Raw genomic sequence first — 19,247 nt, 5'->3', positions numbered from 1 at the left:
ACTTCCAATAACTTCTCTCCAGAGATCTGACTGCTCTTTTTCTTCTGTAATGCTGAAATGACTATGTTACAACCAATATGAAAAATGCAGGGCCAGAAAACCAGCCAGTAAATCCTTAGTTCTGCAAAAAATCATTAGTGGAATGATTTCCTCTGGAGAGGAAAAAAAAAGAAAACAAAAAAACCTACCCAAAACAAATCTTGACTGTATAATCTGAATCTTCATCTCAAGATCTAATTGTTGAGGGACTGGCAGCGTCCCAGATAATTGATAATGAGATTTAGAGTCTCCTACTGCCACTCACTGGCTTGGCCACAGACTGATGGGGCACAGCTCTGCTTAGTGGAGTTGCTTGAGATTTACCAGTTTAACTGAGACGGGGAATGGGTTGTGTGCTGGCAGCAAAAAGGAATTATTACTGTTGGGAGCTATTAGAGAGGTAATAACCTTCTCATACCCAAGTGGACAAGTTTCCCTCTCTTTTTCACACATACACATCATCAAAGTTGGTGCAAGTTTGCTGCCTTCCCATTCTGTGCAGAAAGATGACAGCTAGCACAGGAATGGTGAATAAGAAATACCTGCCCTCCTGGTTACTTCAGGTCAAGATCGAGACAAATGTGTTGGCAGAAAGGATGCCTTGTCCTGCTGCTGCCTTTGCAGTTGTTGTTCTGTGGACGGGGAGTATTTCAGCAAGCCTAGCAGCTTTTATGAACACTAAAATGATCTTTAAAGGTGGATGTAAAGCCTCTTTATTATTTGGCTGTTTTTCCAAAGTCTTACATGAACCCTCTAGGAAACTCTACAGTTTGCCCTCATAAAAGTAGCTCTGACATTAGTCTCAGCATGTGTATTAACTAAAATCGAGCCTTCCAAAGAAATTCAGTTTTCATCTTCGTACCCTTTTAGTCGAATAAAGGACCGCTTCGCCTCTCCGGTGTGACTTTTGGTCTACCTCAGCAGCCCATCCTTTGGCAGCCGATGCGGTGCGTTTTGGAATCCTCCCGAGCCGTGACCAGCCCTGCGGAGGGGAGACCCGGGGTTGCTCTCCCGTAGCCGGGGGGCTGCGTGGAGCCGCAGCCGGGGCGGGGGTTCCCCGGGAAGGAAGGAGGGCGGGGGCGGCGCAGGAGGGCGCAGCTCCCCGGCACCAATCGCCTCCCGCAGGTCCCCGCGGCAGCGCCAGACCCGCCGCGGGCAGCCGAGCCGGGGCAGCCGAGCCGGGGCAGCCGAGCCGGGGCAGCCGAGCCGGGGCAGCCGAGCCGGGGCAGCCGAGCCGGCCACTTCCCGCGGGCAGCTCTGGGCAGCGGGGCGGCCGCGGGGCTCCTTCCTCCTCCTCCTCCTCCGCCTCCTCCTCCTCCTCCCCGCCTGCGGCCGCGCAGCCCCCCCAGCCCCAGCCTCTCTCCGCAGCCCGAGAGCGGAGCGAGCGCAGCTCCCTCCGCGGCAGCGGAACGGGGGCGCGGGCATGTGAGCGGCGCTCCCGGCGGGGGAGGGAAGTCCCGTCGCCAGGAAGGCAGTCGAGAGCTCCTCCACGCTACAAGGTAACCCGGCCTCTCCTTCGCGGACTTTTTCTTCTTCTTTTTTCCGTTTCCCTCCTCTTTCTCCCTCTCCTTTTCTTTTTCTCATTTTCTTTATTTTTGTTTCCTTTATTTCTTTCTTCTTTTTCCCCATTCCCCCTTTCCTCCTTTCCTTTTTTTTTTTTTCCCCCCTCTCTTCTCTTCTTTACTTTTTTTCTTCTTTTTTCTCCTTAGGGTTTTAGTATTCTCTTAATCTTCGTTGCTCCTCCTGTTTTGTTTTTTTTCTTCTTCTTCTTCTTCTTTCCCCGACCCCCTGTCTGTCCAGCCGCAGTCAGAGGGCGAGGAGGAGGCGGTGAGGAAGGGAGCGAGCCCACACCGGGTCGCTCCGGAGTTTGGCTGGGACAAGGTTCGCCCCGCTCCGGCGGCCGGACCGGGCTGAGCCGGGCAGCGCAGGGGGAGCGGGGCTCTGAGCTGCCCATCGGGACAGGGGAAGGATGGAGAGGGGGCAGAAAGAGCCGCCCGGGGCATGGAGCGGCTCCCTCCAACTTTCCCGGCGCGGGGAGCCGCCTCCGGGATTTCGACAGAACGAGAAAAAACTACGAGAGATGCTGTGCGTGTGTGGATGTGTGTGGATGCTGCACAGCCGGAGCTGGAAATTATCTCCCCCCCGCCTCCCGCCCCCTCGCCAGGGCTCCCGAGGAGGAATCGCCCCCCTATCAGGGGGTGTCCGGGGGTGTCCTGGGGCTCCGGGGGTGTCCGGGGGCTCCGGGGCTCGGCGGGCGCTGCGGGAGCGGCGCGGAGGGGGTACGGGGGGACACAAATGGTAAAAGATACGGAAGGAAGAGACCCAGTGGCTGGGACATAAATCAGGCAGAATATATGGGGAGTTGATGAGAATAGGTCTTTTCACCCTTAAAAAAAAAAAATAGCCACTTTGGAAGAGAAAAAGAAGGCTGATTATTGGCATCCAGCTCTGAAACCCAGGCAGCTGATGCTGAAGGGAGCCAAAGGGAGCAGTTCTTCTTGGTTTAAAAACAGCAAGACAGTCTCTGCCAAAGATTGCTGTAAACACTGAATAAAGATTTCATTGTGGCTTGGTGTGACTGGAATAATTAGGCAGTTAATTGTTCATTCTGATCTTAAAGTGCAGTAATCAGTAGTGCACAGTAGGAAAAATACGGGGGAAAGAGAGGAAAAATAGCAATAGGAAAATGATAGGAAAATGCATCAGTTTTTCCTCTTCCACTGTTTTTTTTTTTTTTTTTTTTAATGTGGGTTGCTTTTTTGGTTTGTGTGTGTGTGAGAGAGAGAGAGAGAGAGACTGGGAGCACGTGGGTCCCAGTCTATTTAGATAGAGAGCACCTTTGTAAAGCTAGGATGTAATTGTGCTTTTGCTGCCACTGTGCCAATATAATTTTGGGCTGGACAAAATCAAATTATGAGACTTAAAGAAATCCTATTTTATGGAAATGAAATCTGAAGATGCCTGGAGAATGAACATCTTAACTAGATTGACTAATACCAATTAATGCATTTTACTTATGTGTGCACTTTATTGCCAACTCAGCAGGGATGAAAGCTAATGGTGCCAGCTTTTGTGCTGCTCTAAGACATTTCTCAAGCAGTCACACAAGGCTTTAATGGTAAACTGTTTCAAGTTTTTAACACTGTGATTGTGTCCCTGTTCAGCTCAAATTCCTTGCAGCGGTGATGCTTTCATGGTAATCTAATGAAATGATCTCTTGTTACACTGTGTTAGCTATTCCCTGTGACACAGCAGGAAGATACAACCTGCGAGTGTTTGTACTGGAGCTGGTGATAAGTTGTTGAGCAAGATGCACTTATAAGCAACAGAATATGACTTACTAATATTAACTGGAAGATGGCACCCTGGGCAAAAGGTGGTTTGCTTTCCTATATGGCGTGTTTTCCCATATATATATATATATATATATATGTACATTTGTGCTAAGGAAGCATAATAGTAAATTAACCATCAGAAAGGATGGAAAGATATTGTGTTGAAAAAGAAAAACCAACTTTGAAAGCAGTCCATAGTCATTTAAGCAGGTGAAGGATTTCTCAAAGTCTAATTGTAAAGGAAACAGACTTGTCATTCGTAGAACTTCCTTGACCTTAACACAGTTACATGAAAGATTCATTTGGCTTGGAGACATCTATGTAGTCTGCACATCCATCATAAAGAAAAAAATAAACATGCTGTTATTGGACAAGGTTTTAAAAGTCATTCAGTTCAGTTTAGTTTCTGTCACTGCACATGCAGAAAACTAAGAGCTACCCATCATGAGAAAAAACAGAAGGAGATAGCTTTCATTCAGCTCTGAAAAGTGAAGCTGTTTGTTATATTTTGTTGAAGCTGTGTTTGCTGAAGGTTTTGACCTGCACTTTCTGAGATTTTTGTGGAAAGACAAGAGGCAAAAACATGAGGCATGTTGTCCATCTAAAAGTACAAAACTAATATAAACACTGCAGTCTTCTCTCAGGTCATAGAGTTTAGAAGAGCAAGGACAGAATGATGGCTCCAGAATGGCAAAAACATCTATTAACAACTGCATATGTAAGGGCCAATATTAAGATCCACTTTACAGACATTTTTATTTAGCTGTTGAATGTGCTCTGTCCTACTACACTGATATTCCAGGCTCAGTCTGTGAAGAGTATTCCTGATTTAACAGCAATTTGTGCTGAAAGAATGTCTTCAAGATATTTTCCTATTGCTACAGTCTAGAGGGGGATGCTGTTAACTTTATTTGCACCTGTGTAGTCTGAGAAATCTAGATATGTTCCACTTTCTTACAAAAATCCAAGAAGGGTGGTGATAAGTGATCATATGAGACTCTGCTCAAGTTTCTGATTACGATGTTTTGTCAAAGAGTGTTTCAAAAAACTTGCATGGTGTACCCCTTGCACAAATACCTTGTTAAAGTCTAGAATTATTTGAAGATTGCTAAAAACATTTTGAGAAGAGTTGGAAGTGCAAGTGGCCCCTCATTTCTATAATAAAATGCATTGAAAACACACTTTGGTTATTACAGTGAGTTTGGTAAGGGGTCTTTCTTACATTGTTACAGCATGTAGCAAAACATACTCAAGGAAAATATTTTCCATCAGATTGTAGCTAGAATCCTGGATACTATCTTATACCTATCCTTAGTACTAACTTATACTGTTTGAAATGCATAGTACATCTTCATAATAAAATTGCATTGTCACAGACATAATTGTTATTCATAACAAGTAGCCTCACAAACAGATTCCATCCCTTTAAGTATTGAGTCTCAGTCAGGCCAATTATGACTAAATTACTGCATGTTCTCTCCTGTATCAACTAATTAAAGGGTAATTAATAAAATGATAATTTAATTCCATGGCAATGTCTACATCTGGTTGTCATAGCAAAGATTGTTTGACATATGGTTAAATGGTCAGATACTGCAGTGTACAAATGCAACATTTGCACAGAACACCTGGCAAGCCAGAGGAATTTAACCCTTAAGATGTGAATTTCAAGAATCTGTGTCAATGTGTTATTACACTGGTTTGCCTATTCTCTCCACCTATTCTTCTTATGCCTTTAAGAAAATTTAGTGCTCCAAGTTAATTTGAGTAACTCTGTTGGGGCGGGGGAAGAGTGGGTAGACAACTTGGGATATTAGATTGGAAATGAAAGATAAAATAGTACTGACTTTTCTGTGGGAAATAAAATGGATGGTTCTAAATTAACTTCTGAGAGAAGACACTCCATTGGTTCTCACGTAAATGGGAGCTTCCCCTTTTCAGAAAATCAGGCTGAAATTAGCTGAAATTAGCACAGTGACAATTTTTTTTTTTTTCCTAGATACAGTTGTATGTCAGGATTAAGACTGAGATTGTGGTCACAACACCATGGAAAAATCTGCATTGCAGACTTCCCTTACTGTACCTGTCATGTGCAGATAACACAAAACTTATCTCCTCGAGGAGAGTAACCATAAAATTCACACATGCTAAAGAAATTAAACAATCTTCTATCAAGTCAACAGATGATATGAATAAACAATTCTCCTGTAAGTAGCTGTTGTACAAAATAACAATATGCACATACTCTGAAGTATCAGTGGTTGAAATTCTCAGGGAAGCCCATACATAGGATTTTATACATATCTTAAAGGAATATATATTAGGCCTCCACATTGCCTTGAAAATTTTCAACCACTGCTGTTTCAAAGTGTGCAACAGACTATATGTCTGTCCTTTAAAACATAAACTCTTAGTGATATTTTAACACTAACTAAATGGCAATTTATTATCTATACTGGGTCAAGCTGAATCCCTCATAAAACTAGAAAAAAGAAGCAACAGGCATCCTTCTTTTTCCTTCTCTTTTTTTTTTTAAAAAAAAAATGCTTAAAAGGGGGAAAATAACTAGTGGTTTTTCCCAGATAGAGCAAAGTGAAAAGGATGTAGTAAACTGCAGGAAGACATGAAAGTCTGTCTTTTCCCATGCAAACGATCCTCAATGAACAGTTCCCCCAGTGAATAGTCGGGGTCACTCATCACCTCGTGTGGTCAGGTGCAGAGCGTCGCCCATGGTGCTTATAAAGCGCTGTTTGTCCGTCTCTCTGAGAGCCTGAGTCCTGCTCCTTGAGAATTTCCAAGTGCACAGATCCCCCTCATTTTCATTCTACTCATGCAACTCATTAACACCTGGAAAATCTTTTATGGCATTTAACTGCATCAGATACACTGTCCGGCACATGTTTTCTTAATAGGGCTTTCACTGTGGTATTGTCAAAGAGCCCTTATGTCACAGCTGGGAACATGAATCTGTCATGTCAGTGCTGTACCTTGGGTTAGACAGTAATAGTGTGTGAGTGTGTTTTATGGAGGGGCTGAACATGCCCATATACTGTGTTAGCACGGAAGAATGTGAAGCTTGTTCTCCTAAATAAAGATTCAGGCTGGTGCTAGTAGAGTACTTTGTACCATTTAAACACTGCTGCCTCTAAGGCATTGCACTTAAGGAAAAGGAAGTCTGAGGCAAGCAAGACACATCCTAGTATTTTAGTGGTGTAATGCTGCTGGTAAATGATATGTCATCATTTACATTTCAGTAGGAAAAAATTGCCAGAGGTTTCTAATTCAACAGAAACAACCAGAAGTTGATATGAAAGTCCTTACCCTGGGAATATTTGTTTTTAAAACAAGTTTGATTTAAACATATTTGGCAATATAAGAAGAAGGGGAAGAGAAGTAAATGTTTCTAATTCCATATGGTTTTTGTGCCCATTAGATCACTGTAAAACCCAGCTTTAAATAGATTACTTTGTAGCTCTGTAATCAGAATGCCTTGGGTAATTAAAAAAAGGATAGAACTGTGAAAACTGACAGCAATGCATGTAAAAGACCTACTTTTCCAGAGGAATTTTTAATATAGTTACATACATTTCATCTGAAAGCTAAACACTTAAAATTCACCGGCTACAACACTAGCAAGCATGTCTTGATGGCATTCCAAAAGATAGAGCCCACATTTGAAAAGTGTTTGCAGACTTGAGAAACCGTAACTGTTGTGAAGGAGTTGATTCGGGTCCTCATTTACAGAATGAATGGATGAAAGGAGCATTTCATGCAGTCACAGGCAGTTCCAATTTTTAAACTACTTCTTTTGCTTTGAAAAGCATAATTCAAATGCTAAGAAATAAATTCAAGGTACACTACTAAATGCATTCTGTATGTTAAAAATGTTTGACTGTGACAATTTTTGTAATGGCTCTTCAAAAACCTGAGCATTCAGGGGTTGATACCCCAAACAACAACCAATCCCAGCTTAAGCTGGAACCAATGAAACACTGAGATATTTGGATAATAGGGCTGCCTTCTGAATCTCCCTCTTGGTTTTCTCCTTTTTGCCATCTGTGTCGTTTGTTTTTCTAGCAGTGATAGCATTGGGGTGCTCTTGTGTGCCCATGCCATTAGTTCATGTCCTCACCAAAGAGGGAACAAATAGGGCTAGCTAGGGCTGCCATGGGGCACCTGGGGCAAAAATGTGAGTTTGTTTCTCAGTAAGTCCTTTCTGTAAATTATTTTACTTTTTTCAGAAAGACTCATGCCCTTCCTGCTTCTGTGCAGATGCCCAATGGAACAAGCACTCACAGAAAAGTGTAGGGTTTGCCCTGTTGAGCTATGCAGCACCCGACAGCACAGCCCAGGAGGTGCTAAGAGTTTTCAGAAAGAGAGCACATTGGGGCTGAGTTCTTTTACATGATTCCTTTTAGCAAATCAAAGGTAAAAGATGAGTCTGTGCAATTGGAGTGTGTTGACCATGGCTGGACCCCAGTGCCCAGCAATGCCACTCTATCCCTTTCCTCTGCTGAACAGGGGAGACAAAATACAGTGAGTATACAGGTCAAGTTGAGGACAGGGGATATCCCTCACCAATTACTGTTACCAGCAAAACAGACTCAACTTGGGGAAATTAATTTAATTTATTACACAACTCTTCTCCTCGGACTCAACTTCATTCCCAATTTCTCTGCCTCCCTATGGAACAGGGGGGCAGGGAATTGGGACTGAAGTCAGTTCATCATACACTGTCACTGCTTCTCTGTCCTCATGGGAAGGACTCCTAGCACTCTTCCCCTAATCTAGCATGGAGTCCCTCCCACAGGACTCAGTTCTCCAAGTGCTCCAGCGTGGATCCCCTGCAGGACTGATCACAAATCCTCCCAGCATAGGTTACCTTCACCGTGGGCTCTCTGCAGACATCCACAGGTCCTGCCAGGAGCCTGCTACAGCATGGGCTTCCCATGGGGGTCACAGCCACCTGTGGGCATCCACTTGCTTCAATGTGGGGTCCTCCATGGGCTGCAGGGTTATGGCTGCCTCACCCTGGTCTTCCCCAGGGACTGCAGGGGAATCCTTCTTCACAGACCCTGGTATCTGCAGGGCTGTTTCTCTCACATGTTCTCACTCTCCTTTATGGCTGCTGTTCCACAAGGGTTTTTAATCTCCTTCTTAAATAAGTTATCTCAGAGGTGGTGCCATCGTTGCTCTGGGCTCAGCCTTGGTCAGCAGTGGATCCATCCTGGAGCCAGTGGATATTGGCTGTGATGGACATGGGGGAAGCACATAAAACCACATAAAGCCCCCCCCCACCAGCAAAACCTTGTCACTCAAATCCAATACAGCAATTAACCTTTGCACATGCCTAGGTATTGTGAGACACAGTTGAGAGCCCTTGCAATATGTCACTTTGTTACTGCGAAGAAAGTTAAGGATTGACGGAAAGCCTTAACTATAAATTTTCTTGCCTGTACGAGTTTAATTTAGAATTGCAATCACGATGTAACATAAATTAAAATAGCAGTAGTAGATCGCTAGTTGGCAAATCTCTTAAGAATAATATAGGTACTTGACTAGATTATGGAGTACCTTCTATGTGCTTAGCCCATTGCTGAAATTAGTCTATTTTTTTTTAATTTTAAGATACTTTTGAAGAGGAGAGACAGGCTTTAAGAGGTGAACTTATGGTGATTCTCTGTGTGAACTAGAAGACTGACTTCTGGAAAGGGGAGCTTCCTTAATGAAAAGAAGCATTTCCATTCAAATAAAATTTGAAATTTTGCCCCAAGCATCCTCCAAACCATGCATAATCTGGAGGACATTAACCATTAAAGTAAATATTATTAATTACTTGACCTGCAGGTGTAATATATTAAGGCATCAGAGCAAAAAGATGTTTTTAAGGAAGAGAGTGGAGAAATAAAGAGGAAATCTGCAGGCTTTGTGAAGGACCTATGAAGGACAGAAAAATGCTTTTCCAGAAAGGGAAGTATGGAAAGACTGTGTATCAGTGGTGCCTGTGTGTTTTAGATGGACACTCACTTTCTTTCAATGTCAGAGGAGGGCTGCATGCAGCAAACCACTGCCGTACCTCCTGAGAGGAGCTGCTGCTCTGTCTCCTTCAGAAAGTGATATGGAAATGGACAGTCTCCATGCAAAGAATGCATGAGGAGTGAGCACAAGCTGGTAAATTTATTCCAATCGCAAGGTTAAACACCATCTTTTCTGGGCACCCCACAGATACCCAGAGGAGATCCTGTCAAATGACTAGTGCACGTCCTTGATAATGACAAGGGGAAGGGCTGCCAGACCTGTTGGAAAGGCAGCAGTCAGCTACTGACATTATCAGACCAGCTCTGTGGCCCACAGCCCTGCACACCTTCTGTCTTGGAGATGCTCCTCCGGAGGAAGGGCCAGGAGGAGCAGCTCTGGTAGAACAAGCTCCACATTAAACACTTGTAGCGGAGGAGGCACATAGGCACAGTGCTGCAAGGAAAAGCTGAAATCAGCCTTCAAGCAGATGACAAGAGAGGATCTGTCAAACCAGCCTTCAAGAGGACAGAGAGCATGCTGAGAGAAAATGATGATAATAGCAACAAAACCTTGAGGAGACTGAACAGAGAAAGAAGCTGCAGGAGGGCAAAAACCAGGATTTGTATAGTGAGACAGACAGAAAGAAATGACAAATGTCTTCATAGAGTAACAGAGGCAAAAAAGGACAGCTCTGATAGGTGGCAAGTGTAGAATATATATGTATTGTCTCTGGTTTGGAAAGAGACTAATACAAAAAGAAGGCAAATAACTATTTCACAGGGTTGTAAATTAGCATGGCAGAAAGCAGAGGAGTTTGTGGTACCAGATAGAGACTGGAATGAGAGCATCTGGATCCCACAAGAAGTCTCTGGGGTGAGTAAAGAATATTGGGAGACAGGAGGGTTTTTTAAAAATCATATTCCTAGATTTGATTGTGGTTTCAGGTTGTAGCTCATCAATATGCCAAGAGAAGGGTGTCTGTCAGCAGTCTGTCAGCAATGTGCTGTACTTATTAGGTCTATATACAAATTGTAACCATTTTATAGAAATATTAGTCAGAACCATGGTTATACCTTTTCCTTTTTTTGTGTAGTATAGACTTGGGAAAGGTGACTCCTCATGAGGGTGAGCTCAGTGGTGCTGCTAAAGGCACTGTGTTAAATACACTGTGGTTGAGGATCCACTCTTCCAGGTGGGCTCCTGTCTCATGTCCAGGGTATATCTCAGCATGGAGGACAAAGGAACTGGATGCTAGATTGAAATGTGTAGAAATGAGAATGGAAGCAAAGGAGAGAAAGAAAAGAGAGCAGCTCAACACTGACCTGTCAGCCTGTGCCTGTTTTCCTTGCCTGTTTGGCCCATGTAGCTCTTCAAGTGCCCCTGTTTGCTGTCCTGCTGCTCTGTGCAAGAGAAGGGGCTCCCATTAAAGACTCATTTGTATTACAGCCTACTAAATAGGCGACTGTTAGTGAGGCAATGAATCAACCATGGCTAACAGCAGTGATACCCAGTATAGCTAATAACTTTTCCCTACTACTGTTTGCCATCTCTACCTCATTTGCTTCTCACCCTTGAGAGAAACAACTCCATTGCATTACCTCTGTAATCCCCTACTGGGCTGTACAGGTGTTTATGCAGAACAAACATATATGCTTGTGTGGCAGGTAGGTGCTAATTTTTTATTACAAATTCCCAGCCTCAAAAAATGCATTCTCATTAAAATCTGTTGCCAATGAACCCTCTGGTAATGACATCTTTGTTTTGTTGAAAGTTTTGTTGAAACGTCTATAATTACAGTATCAAAAATACTGTAATAAGATGTTCTGTTTTCTTCTTCATTGTGTCAATTTAGTGAAACATCAGTAAAATTCTCATAGATAACCATCTGATACTGGGGTTTTATGCAGTTTGTTCTTTTTCTTTTCTGAGTGTTTAAGTGTTAATACCTTTGCAGTGGGCAAAAAGTAGTTGTCCCAGGAGAGCATGGCTAAGAGTTTTGAAACTGCTGTAGGATCTGGACGCTTAAGTTCCCATTATTTTTAATGATTGCTGAGTATCCAAATTCCCCATGTAGTTACAGTAACCTACCAAATTGCCTTCAAGGGTTGATGGACCAAAACTGTTTTTATTCTGAGACAAATTGCCTTCTTTTCTCCAGAAACTTATCGAGTTATTTATTGAAGAAGCAATTACCAAATGTCATAACGGATTTGACTTACTAGCTGTAAATAGCCAATCTATCAACAATTACATGCATTTAAAAGCATTTTTCAGTCTACTGTTTTTTGGGTTTTTTTTACCTCTTTAGGAACTATCTAGCAGGGACTGAACCATTTAACTTCTGATTTAAAATATCACCCTATGGAGGCTGATTGTTTTATTGGAAGACCACCCTGCTTTGCAGGGCTTCGGGAGAGTTAGAAGAATGTCTGTTTTCTGTGTTAAAGGTTGGTGTCTCCTCTGGCTAAAGAGATCTTTCCTGTTCTGTATGCTCATGGGCTTTTCAGACACTGAAATCACTGCCTTGATAAACTTCTATCTATAATAATTTACTCACCAGGGTACCATTTCACAGTGTTGGTCTGTTACTTGAAGAACATTCAAATGACATAGAGAAGTCAGAATATAAATTAGAAACTTATTTTCTACAGAGAAAAATTTTCTTTTTTATTTGTTTTACTGTGTAAATAGAGACCACTCAAAAAGCATCACCCTATGATGACCCTACCTCTGATAGTAACTTTAAACATCATACAGTCCTTTAATACTCTCCATCTCCTTAAGCATAAGAAACACAGGGTAACATAGTGCTGCATAATTGAATGTTCAGCATTAGAAAATTTCTCATCAATGAAAGAATGGTAGAAAGTGGGGGTTTTTTTTGAAGGACTAATGCTAGATGAAAGTATTAAAAATGGAGATAATATCAGTGAACTGCAAAGGAGGATGCATTTGCAAATTCTGTCCATATTGACCAATAAACAATTTATGGAGAGAACACAAACAAACCGTTAGAATATTTTAAGATCATAGCTTCTGACAAGTATACTTTATTTATGACTTTGCAGTACATTCTTCTCCGGTAATGTTTGGAGGAAATAAAAAGGGAAAGGGGGAAGACACAGCATTCACAATGTTTAAAGTGTTTTATCCTCTTGTCCTCTGCCATGTGTGGGGTATTGTCAACATCAGTTGATCAGATAACCTCAATGTTCCTGTCTTATATAAAACTCTGGAACTAGAAAAAAAATCACAGATGTGCCAATAAATGTTTAAGGAATAGGACTGCTGAAAATGGTGTTCCTTTATCTGAAATTTGTGCAATACTGGTGCCAGTAAATGAGTGCTGCCAGCACAGCCAAGTGAGTCTGAGGTAAAAAGGAGGCAGAGATGGGGTGGGATAAGCCTTAGCGCAACTTCTGCCACTGTTGGACACTCTATTGCCAAAGCCAAAGGTTCACAATCTGATGGGATTATATACCTACATAAGAGCAGTGTTTGAGTTTAGCTTTGAATCTGCTGATACAACAGGGATTTTGTAGCTTTTTGTCTCAGGATTAGGTTTCTGAGACTGAATCACCACACAAAGGTAAAAATTTCTATTATTATTTATAATTTGTGGTTTAGAGGTGCCTGCAGGTGCCAGGTAATATGCAGATCCCCCTGCAGCACAAGCACGAAGGGCATATCGCTCCATCGCCATGTGCTTGCAGTCCAAATACCAGAGCTGGGAGATCACAGTTCTGTTTTGTCAAAGCTTAGATTTCAAAATCATCATGTTTTAGAGGGAAACCAAAGCCTTTAGGAAATGCTCAGACAGAAGACCTGTCAGAGCAATCACACTTAGTAATGAAGAGGTCAAGATTGTGATTTGTGTCTCAAAGTGCCAAGAAGGAGCCCTGATCTGAGAAATCTTTTCCTGGAAAAGGTTGAAGTTCATATGTTTCTGGTGGGGAAAAAAAATTGCTTTCTTTACTTGAAGAGAATATGTCTCAAAACCAAAGTGCTGTTGAACACAAGGCAGAGATCAAACAAGCCCAGAGAACAGTGTGGGCCACCAAGGAGAAAGGCAAGAGAAAAGCCAGACACTGGAGGTCAGCCCCTGGTTCCCAGTCCTGTACCATGAATTTGCCATCCCAATTCACCAGCCATTTTTCTCTTTTCAACCTAGGCCAAAGTTTCTGAGAAATGGGCTGCAGCGCCTGGGATCAGGATGGCAGCAGCCCTCTTTGCCTTGGACACCCACCAATGATTCCACATGTTCGCAGCACTGAGGGGTGCAGATGTACACCCCGCTGTACCAGGAGTCCCTTTGGACATCTCAACATCTCGGCATCAGGCTGCCACACCCCCCCATAGCCAAGGAGGGCTCCCTTTCTGGGGAGACCCTCTGCTGTCTGAGCACCACTTCCTAGGGCAGCATTGCTTCCATTGCTGGACAGACCCTGTTGTGAAAAAGCTGGAGCAGAAATAATAAGGAGGCCCTTAACAGTATTGTCTGCTTTAAAAGATACTCTGACAGTGTTGGTTAACTAGACAAGTGTGCCTCTAACAAACCCATCGAGCTTGATAAATGGCTCTCTATTAATATCCTAATTTTGCTGGATCTCATGAGCAGCTTTTGGAGTTCAGAGGCAGAAAAAGACTTCTTGAAAGATGGCTCTTACAAGAAGCTAATTGCATGCAGGGTTTTCAGAAATATTAGGTCAGTTTCTGTTCAAAAGTTGGGTGCCTGTTCTTCCTTAGTGGCAACCAAATTAATTCTTCTGGGCTTGGGGAGAAAAAGAATTATTTTGATTTTTACTAGTTAATATATTGTTAAATCTTACTTCACATAAGTTCAGAATTTTTTAAGTTTTCAAACATTCCACAAAGGAAGGGATATAATTTCAAGGATGAAGGATGGTGTAAAATAATTTCAACAAAATTGATTGTGTTGGAAGCACTATGTTTATATGACTTTTGTAAAATACTGCTTTTTTAATGCTAATATTTCAGCAGCAGAGAAGAAATATTGCAGTTGAGTTCTCTTCTGGACACATACATAAAAATACCATTTACACCAGTACAGCAATGAAAACAATGTGATTTAGGTGGGGAAATATCTTTCCCCATAGGCCATGTTTTAATTCCAATTACAACCTATCTATCTTAAATATCCAGGATTTACTATGTAAGGACAGACTGGTGTCTGGGACAATGACCCATGTCATTATTTCAAAGAAAAATGTAAAAATCTTTTACAACATAGCATGTCTCTATTACTCTGCTCTTTAATACTATAATGCAAGCTCACTGGTTTCAATAGGGTTATACTGGTGCAATGAGAATACATTTCACTCAAAGAGGGTCTGAGTTTTCTTTCTAGCAGGCAACTGATTTTCGATTGCTTGACTGTCTCTTGATTTTTTTTTTTTAATGAATTTATTGTTACTGTTCTGTTACAAAGATGACCCCATCACCCCCTGGCTTGGTCATTCTATACATCATGATAGACCTTGCACAGATTTCCAATGAAGTCTCTATCTTATTGAAAGTTTTATAGAAAAGTCTTCCAATGCGCTTCTTGATTTCCAGATGGAAAATAATTTTTAAAATCAATAGTCTCATGAAAAGAATCATGAAAATAGTTGTTTATAAAACATACTTTTAAAACTTGAGGCCATGAATAAAGATTCAACTCAAATGCTTTTCAAAGTCCTTTCTTATTTACAAATCCCACTAAGATTCTATTTCTTCCTGCCAGGTAGACACTAGTCTTCCTGTCTGATATTCTGCCTTGATAGTCATACTCAAAGGATTCAAAAAAACAAGTTGCAAGAAAACAACTAGGTTTGATCACTAAAGTGTCCAATTAAGTATTTTTCTGTTGTTCATGAAATTTGAAAATATTCATAGTGAAAATTGACCTTTTAGTAAAATGCTCCACAGGAAAATCTGGCTGGCATATATATTTTGTAATTGGGATGAGATGTTGTTACATTGGTGTGAAGCCTCTTGGGAACAGCCACACCATGAGATTCTTGTGTTTGGTGGGGTCCTAATTCTGGGGAGAGGGATCCATAGTTATATAGAGACAAGTGAATCAAGAATATCAGCTGTCAGTTGTGGCCATCTGAAGTTGGAGTGAAGGAGCAAGATCACCACACCTCTCTTGCTCCTTAACACTAAGCATTTATTTCTAAAACTTCAAGATGATCCATATCATACCATAGAAATTAAAGTTTTTGCCTTTTTAAACTTATTTTTAAGAACTCCATGGAAAGATAAATTGCATTATTTGGCCTTTTTTGCCTAACTTGGAAGGGATGCCAAATGCTATAACTTCTTGCAAGATGGAAATTCTGTTTTTCAATCTGATATAAAAATTGGATGATCATAGTAAATATTCTATCTTAAATCTCTTGTAAAAGGAAAAATAATAGGTATTGTTGCATTTCTCTCCAACAGTCTGAGCCAATCTAGACTTTGTAGTTGCAGTGAGGTTGCAGCCGTCACTGTGTGTGTGTGTGTGTGTGTGTGTGTGTGTGTGTGTGTGTGTGTGTGTGTGTGTGTGTGGAGAAATCCCAGTCATCAGAACTTGTGCTCCAAAGTGTCCTTCATGCAGAATATCTTCATTATTAAATCCTTCCAATGCCAGCATTCTGTAAGGGTGAACTCTGGCAAATGTGTCAATTAAAAATATAATGAAAGGCAGAATGTGTAACCCAAAACACAATCTCCTTCATGAATGCAAAAGGCTTTGACTATTTGGGAATCAGCCATTCCCAGTGAGATGAGCCCTTCCAGTGGGATGAGGAGCAGGAAATTCCAAACATTCCTTGGTTAAGGAAAGTGAAAATGACAGTGTAATAATGCAGGGTGAGAGGTCCTGCCCTCTCATTTTTTATTCCCCAAAGACTCATCCAACTAATGTGGTAGTGCTATTTTTTTTTTTTGCTGATGATTTAAATTAGATCCTTACACTGCAGTTCTGCCACATATCTGTCTTCTTTCATAGCCTTCTCTTTCACTGTCTTACTTGATAATGACCCTAAAGTGGGCTTGCTTTTACATGTGCTTTTACATTGCTGAGTTCATCCACAGAATTGTAATGTAGAAGTACTGTTTTTTGCTATCTGTAGAAAGACAAAGATATGAGGCTAGAAAAGTGGCATGTGCCTTCCTTTTTGTACTTCTTTCCTGATCTAATCTGAAGGTGTGCAACAGCCTTTAAATGTTTCCTGAGCATACTTGTATCTCTAATAGCACATTTTCCCACTTATGTGTTTCAAAACACTTTGATAACCTCGCTTCTATGCTTCACTGTTTGGAGATGACCCCTAGGCTGTAGGATGTTAATCAGAAAAGAAAAGAAAAAAAAGAAAACATCGGTCAATGGGGTAGGTTTTGCTATGTATTGTCCCAGCATGTAATATAACAAAGCAACAGGCTCCTTTGAAATATTGTGATAGGTAGGCAAGTGCTCAAAGCTGGACTTGAACTGCTTTCACACACGGAACAGATGCAATTTTCCAGAGCATTATAATTTCCAGTTCCCTGTGACAGTCTGTTAAGTTTGCACCTTTCTATCAGCTCTAGCAGCCAGCAGGAAGCTATGCCTTCTGGGAAACCAGGCTGAGACTTTGGCACTTCAGAAACTAATGACCATTTCAAACCCCACTGCCTTCTCCTTCACAAACAAGGTGCTGCCCTTGTTTTCCTTCCCAACATACCCAGCATGTAGATTTAAAACAACAAAAACAAAGTTGTGCCAAAACAAAACAAACCACTACAATGCGTAGCCAGCTCTCCCTTGGGAGTAGGATGAGAGGGAGAACCCTCCATGGCAGATGTTGGTTGTTTAATGCTCTACAGGAAGGCAGGCAGATGCTAGAGTGATGTTTGACCCCATGGGAAGCAGGGTAGAACAACTTCCATGCCCCCCTCCTCAGCAGCATGAGAAACAGAGACAATGTGCAGGTGGAAGCAGTCAACCTAAAAAAATGACCAGGAACAAGCACCAATACTAAGCAGCCTTAATATTTCCACTAGGTCAAATTCTTGCTTTGGAGGATTTAAGTAGGACAGAGCCCCATGCTGGGTTTCTTTCTGGCCATGGGTTCCACTCCTGTGTGCACATGTGTGTGTGCAAGCATCACCCGGTCTAGTCCAGGCAGTGAACACAGCAAAAGTTCAAAGCTTTTGGATTCCTCTTCATCGTTGGGGTTTTTGTTGTGGTTTTTTTTGTTTTTTTTTTTTAGGCACTGCGTCTGATCTTTGCTTTTCATCCCAGGATTTATTTGGAAGCGTTTCTCTTCCCGTTTCTTCATGTGGCAGGTTTCATGCAGATTCGTTTCTCTGGTATTCAGTGACCGTCCGCATTGCTTTGTACTTAGTTTACATCTTCATGGATGTAATGAAACCGAGACTTGAAGGAATAACTGGATAAGCAGGTCTCTCTCTCCAACTGTCATGTCTAGTTGTGGCAGAAAACTGGTGTTTCATTGTAAAAGATGTTAATTTCAATCTGAGCTGTGGCTGTGTTGAGAGGAGCATAAAAGGAATTCTTGATTATCTATATCAGTACCGTTGTCCCCGGGGACAGGCTCTGAATCTTCAGATCACATATGGCAAGAGTGCTGTGATAAAATATGCATCAATAAAACTTTGCAATTTATGATAATAAAGGAGTGGAAAGTTTTATACACTGCGATAATTATTCCTGACTGGTACTTTTTCCTTCCTTTCATTCTTCCATATGCCTTTGTGTTTAAGCCTTTTCTGCGTGTTGTAGCAATGCCTGCAACATTGAAACCACAGGTTCACAAACTGGGGGGGGCTCACCTTGTTTCTAGGTCCATTAACCTTCTGTAGCCATCAGTTCACTTCTAAAGCAGCAGGAATTTGCCATCTCTGGGGAGGTTCTGCAGTGCTGTGACCCTCACTATTCTTCCTCTTCTGTACATGCACACTCACTACATGCAGCATGGATTTCAGAGTAGCTTCCACAAAGGATCAAATTATATTCCTCTGATCTGTCTTTGCATATATTATTACTATAATCAATGAGAGAAGCGTACATTTGCATGAAGGTAACATTTATCCCATGCTGTGTGTCACCTGCACTGTTTTAAACTTATTTCATCTAAATAGAATTTCTATTCTTTTGAAGAAGGAGAAATAACAATATGTTTACATGCACAGGAAGTAAACAGTGGACTATTAAATAAAACCAATATATTATCTGTGACCTTATTTTTTTTCTTCCTCAGCTCATTATATCTCTGGTGGCCATCCTATGAGAGAGCCTGTCTTCTGCTTTGGCACACCCAATAGCAATTAATTGTGCAGTTTGAAATGCATGGCCTGGCAGTACAAACCTCTTGCATGCTTGGGCTCTGCTGACTTCAAAGGGACTTCCACATGCAGTGTTTACAGGCAGCTCCCCTTTCCAGAGCACCCTCACTGACATGTTTGCACAGCGTCTCGCTGTGGGATCCCAGGCTTTACTGGGACATCTAAGCCGTGCTGCAACACAAACAATCGTTAGTCCCATCTGTCTCGTGTTCCCCTTTTGTGGGTTTTTTCCTTAGTATTTTGCTCCAGCTGGCCTGAAGGAAATAAATCAGCCGCTCATATCCTTTTCCAGGCTTATTTCTCCACAATTAAGGACGAGCTAAGAAACTAGTTAGAAGAAAGAGCATAGCCACCAAGCTGTCTCGAGGATGTTTCCTTTATTCCTTCTCTCTCCACTAAATTGTGAGCTCCTGTGCAGTGGTAGCAAAGGGCTTACCTTGGCACATGGGCTTACCTGCTATCAGCTTCAACAGTACTCGGTCACCTTCCTGAGGTTCACTATGTGCTCAGAGGTTT

General features: G+C 41.9%; 1 long non-coding RNA gene across 1 annotated transcript in view; it reads right to left on the bottom strand.

Annotated features, from left to right (window-relative positions):
* Nucleotides 1-1,261: 1,261 nt before the first annotated feature.
* LOC116993888 overlaps nucleotides 1,262-19,247 on the bottom strand; it is an 82,993-nt gene continuing 65,007 nt past the window's right edge. The window contains exons 2-3 of the long non-coding RNA XR_004417390.1: nucleotides 18,495-18,499; nucleotides 1,262-1,531 (exon numbers count right to left, since the gene is read on the bottom strand). This is a non-coding gene — a long non-coding RNA (uncharacterized LOC116993888). The remainder of the gene's footprint in view (nucleotides 1,532-18,494; nucleotides 18,500-19,247) is intronic.

The sequence above is a fragment of the Catharus ustulatus genome, chromosome 1 (genome assembly GCF_009819885.2).
Source record: "Catharus ustulatus isolate bCatUst1 chromosome 1, bCatUst1.pri.v2, whole genome shotgun sequence".
NCBI classification, from domain to species: Eukaryota; Metazoa; Chordata; class Aves; order Passeriformes; family Turdidae; genus Catharus; species Catharus ustulatus.
Note: the sequence above shows the minus strand (reverse complement) of the source record. Positions and strands in the feature narration are given on the sequence as shown.